Source organism: Lathyrus oleraceus, chromosome 5 (genome assembly GCF_024323335.1).
Source record: "Lathyrus oleraceus cultivar Zhongwan6 chromosome 5, CAAS_Psat_ZW6_1.0, whole genome shotgun sequence".
In the NCBI taxonomy this organism is placed as follows: domain Eukaryota; kingdom Viridiplantae; phylum Streptophyta; class Magnoliopsida; order Fabales; family Fabaceae; genus Lathyrus; species Lathyrus oleraceus.
The window spans coordinates 296,754,192-296,759,120 of record NC_066583.1 but is presented as its reverse complement, the minus strand read 5'-3'; the positions used below and the strand labels follow the sequence as shown (position 1 = coordinate 296,759,120).

At 30.4% G+C, this 4,929-nt stretch overlaps 1 pseudogene; it reads right to left on the bottom strand.

The window, feature by feature from the left end:
* Window positions 1-2,747: 2,747 nt before the first annotated feature.
* LOC127080287 (myosin-8-like) lies at window positions 2,748-4,621 on the bottom strand (annotated as a pseudogene).
* Between the last annotated feature and the right edge of the window lie 308 nt (window positions 4,622-4,929).

Below are 4,929 nucleotides of genomic sequence, written 5' to 3'. Positions count from 1 at the left end.
ATATATATATATATATATATATATATATATAATATATATATATATATATATATATATATATATATATATATATATATATATATTTATTTATTTATTTATTTATTTATTTATTTATTTATTTATTTATATGTAACTACAATTATAATACAGAATTATATTTTATAAATAATTTGAAATATATGTGTATCTGTTTGAAAATTATAAGCAAAATTAAAAGTATTATTTGATTGATGAAATTAGCATTGTAATGAAATTTTATATTTGAAGTTAAATGTTGTAGCATGCAAGTATAATTAAAAATTATGTTCTAAAAAGAATGTTGAATTATCTGTTTGTTTATTTAAAAATATTGTATTTAAAAATATCATTCAACCATTTTATTCTAAATATTGTAATGTATTTTGTTTTGTTACTATAGTTTTAAAATTGATACATAGAGTTGAATTTTTTCAACAAAAAACTTATTTACAACATTTTTAGAATAAAATATTATATACTGTATTTTAGTTTTTCAGAAAAATTTATAAAAAAAAACAAAAAGAAAAGATAAGCGCAAAAATATATACTAATGATTAGTATCTAGAAATAAAACAAATTCTAAATGGAATATTATTATATTCAAAAGAATGATAGAAATTTTAAAAGGCTATATTTTGAAGAGTATCAGGTAAAATTTTAAATGATTTATCACATTAGATGATGAATTGTAAAAAAAAAATGTCAAATTTAATATATTATAATATATTAAATTAGATGAATATGATTTATAAATCATGCTCTATAAAAAGATTAAAAAGAGTGATTGAAAATATATTTTGAGAGTTGTCAGGAATATATTTGACGTGACAAATTTAAGATGATATGGACAATAATATGTTAGCAAGAAAATACGTGCATCTTATTTAACTCAGTAAAATACACTCACCTCTTTTGTAGTTTTCTAAATTGACAGAGAAACCACGTATACTTTCAAAATATTTTTAAAATATACACTAATCTCCTTTAAGTTTTCATATATCAACATAACCTTTTAGGGACCTGTTTAAAATTATAGGCAAATCTTATATATACTTAGGTTTTTTTATTGTCACAAAAAATTAGAGGAGGGTGTTGATATCAATTTAATAGATATAGAGAAATGTTAGTATTTATTTTAAAACTAGAGGGGATGTTGGTCTCATTTAAATAGACCTCAAGAAAATTGAGTGTGATATATCCTTTAACTTATAATGAATGTTGATATACCAAGATGATTATTTTATTTTGAAGAATGCATTTTTAATCTTGCTTGTTATTCCTCGAAAAAAATAAACATGTCTAATTAGTACAGTTGAATATCAAATACTGAAATTATCAAGTTATTTCATTAAATTTTGCTAATATTATGTGAATTACTTTTTGAAAGAGACTGTTTATTGTCTTCTTGGCGAAATTATCTTTCAAATGGATTTCGTGAAAGTAATTCTTTTATTAATTTGGTGTGTTTTTTTTTATTAAAAAAATTGTTTAATACTCGATACATATTTTAATATTATTCAGTTTAAATCTATTAAGCTTGCACTACGCCAAATAAGGGAAAAGAGGGCGCTTTTTTTGGCCTATAACAGCGCTTTAAAGCGCCCTCTAATCTGGCGCTGGCATAGGTAAAGACAGCGCTTTTTTTTCTGGTGAAAGCGCTCTCTAAAGTGGCTCTTTAAGCCCTTTAAGGGCCACTTTAGAGGGCATTTTTTAAAGAAAGCGCCCTCTAAAGTGGAAACTTTTAAGGGTTTAGAGGGCGCTTTTACTGGAAAGCGCCCTCTAAAGTGGAAACTTTTAAGGGTTTAGAGGGCGCTTTTACTGGAAAGCGCCCTCTAAAGTGGAAATTTAAAGGGTTTAGAGGGCGCTTATTTTGGAAAGCGCCCTCTAAAGTGGGTGGTTATTTAAATTTTTTTTTTAAAAAAGCGCTATATTTTATTTATTTATTTTAGACAACCTGAATATTGAAGCAGTACACCTAAAACTGTATAATTTGAAGCCCTTTTTCACACATTGCATTCAACAAGTCTTATATACAACAATCCATACATATACAACAATCCACTGATATATAATCGTTTAACTTCTAAAGATTCTAAATATACAACCAATTCATAACTTAAAAAGAAATAAAACTAAGTAGCAAAAGCATCTCTGAGATGTATGTTTTTTTTGCTAGCCGCAGTCTTCTTAGGGTCCGCTTCCTGAATCGAAGTTCATTTCTAGTAGCCATTCCTCGCATGCCGGTTTGAATACAAACAGCTTTGGAATAGGTAGTTTTATAAGCACTTCTCGAAAGATACATGCGGATTTGTTTCTGGATTATCAAAGATGCGGCCTCCCTTCTCATGCATTCATACCGACGTCTTGCAAGTTGTCCTATGTTAAGTTCATAGGATACGTAAAACTAAATGACTTAGAAAATGGATAACAAGATTATTCATACATAGTATCAAAAAGGATTCAAATAATTGATACCTTTAATAGCCCTTTGTAGTTCTATGGCAGAAAATCGCAATAACTTGTACTGTTTCTCACAAATATATGTGCGAGCTTTTTTCTGAATAACGATTGCGGATCTTCCTAGGACCTCGGCATGACATGCATCTAGTTCTACCATTTGACCTGCTCTCAGGAAAACTTTTGTCTTTCCTATCTACAAAGAAACCCAAACAGCATTTTATTCCAATCCATATTATCATACATAGCGTGTTCGAAATTTTTTAGCATCATCATCTATGATTCAATGTAACCTGCGAGCAAATAAAAATGCTATAACTGAGATTAAGATAAGAACTACTACCTGATAATCTTTAAGGTTTGCTTTATCTAGAAGTCTCTTGCAAGCCGTCATCTCATCAGAACTGCAGATATATATTTATTATTAGTTATTTCAGATATAGTTGTGTTATTTGAACATCTAAAACCGGAAAAATTTCGTGACAACAATCTAGGTGGTTAATTATGTTCAGTACAATCACATTCATCTGTATGATCAGAAAAAGAAAACACGGATAAAAGGAGAAGTAAATACCATGATTTTAGAACCTTAGGTTCCATTATACTAAACCGCTGAACAAATTCATCAAAGTTCTTTCGAGTTGGATATCCAGCGCAACTTATCCTAATTGTCTCCATTACACCCTGTAAAAGGCATCCACAGAGTTTGAAGTAACTTGAAACAAAAATATTCATGTCATAATAAAGAACAAGGCTAATATGGGGGTTGAACTCACCCCACATCGAAGCTGCTGTAACACATCGTTGTTCTCAAATATCCCCGGCTTAAGAAGATTATTTGGCTTTACACAACGAATGTAGTGTGGCTCAGTCGCACTCAATGTTTCAAGCAAAGATTGCAGTTGTTGCTTCATTCCATAAGCAATAAGAATAACAATGATCAATAGTTATATACAAAAGACTTATAATTTTCAAGCATATGCATGTTTAAAGAAAACCGACCTTAAACTGAGTGGCTATAGAAGAAAACTTTGTTGATTTAGTACTTTCCTCGTGTAAAGGTGGGAAAAGTCCTGAAACAAAGGAGCACTTGGAAGCACAGAGCAGCGCAGCGTGTTCCGGAACAACGTAGTCTTTGTTTTTATCAAGGAAAAGATCAGTTTGATACGTGACCTGAAATCAAAGTTCGACATATATACTAAGCTTTTAACTTTTTATTTCATGGTTGATATAACTGCGTAGACCAAAATGTATTTTACTCACATCACCAGCATAGTGATTGATGGTGAAGTCAGTTCGTGACAACTTCGGTTTGTTGAATTGCTTATTGTCCTTAAGTGTTTGATATAGCTTTTCAACAAATGTTTCGTGCATTGATCTTGGAAACATACTACAAAGAATCAGCAGGACAATATATAAAAGAATGACTATAAAACATAGTTATTGCTCAAAGTATATATATTTGCATGCGCTAACGCCACTTTACATTATGTAAAATGACATAAACAAACCATTAACTATAATACAAATATTTGAACTATTGTCATTTAATACATACCAGGCCTCGTCCAGAAGAGCAATAACGCCGCCAGGTTTCTGAAGTTATAAACAAGAATGAGATGACAAACTGATAGAACTTTTCTAAAATGACAAAAATGCAAGGGTGAGTTGCACCTTCTCAATAAGATCGAGAACATCTTGATTATCAACGAACTCTATATAACTCCAATCAATTTATTCCTTTGTATATTCCTCTTGCTCCATTTTGAAGACATGCTGCATAATGAAATAATGAAGTGTTATTTGAGTCTATAGAAATTGTTTACCAGGAGATAGTAGAAAAATCAAACCTGGTTGAAATGCTGCTGTAACTTCTCATTTGTCAAATTGATACAAAATTGCTCGAAGCTGAACAGGGCCGATGTAAAGTTAGTTACTGTTAGAACAATAACTGTGGTTCAAAAGTAAATAGATACGAAAAATGTAAATAGAGAACACAAAAAATTCGATCACAGAGATTGGCCAAATGTGTATACGTCTATAAACTTCATATAAAATTAGGCAAGAGGGTGGTTAAGATTAAGAACCTGTTTGTCTTGAAACTCTCGAATCCGTATATATCTAGAACTCCAATTAAGTTCTTCGAAGTCAGAAGAGAAACCAAAAATGAACAATAGCGAACGTCAGAAGAGAAACCAAGTAATATGAAGATTAGAAAAATACCTATGGTGTCAAAATCGAACAGCTAACAACGAATTAATAGAAGGAGAAAACGTCGTAGATCTAACAGAGGTGGAAGGAGAACGCCTTAGAAGTAGCGAAAATCGTAGCAGTGAGAACCCTAATGTGAAAAAGAACGAAAATAACAGAGAGTGAAATAACAAAACGCGCAGTATGTTATAATTTTAATGTTTACTAAAGGGGACCTTAGAGGGCGCTTGTGGAAAAAAAGCG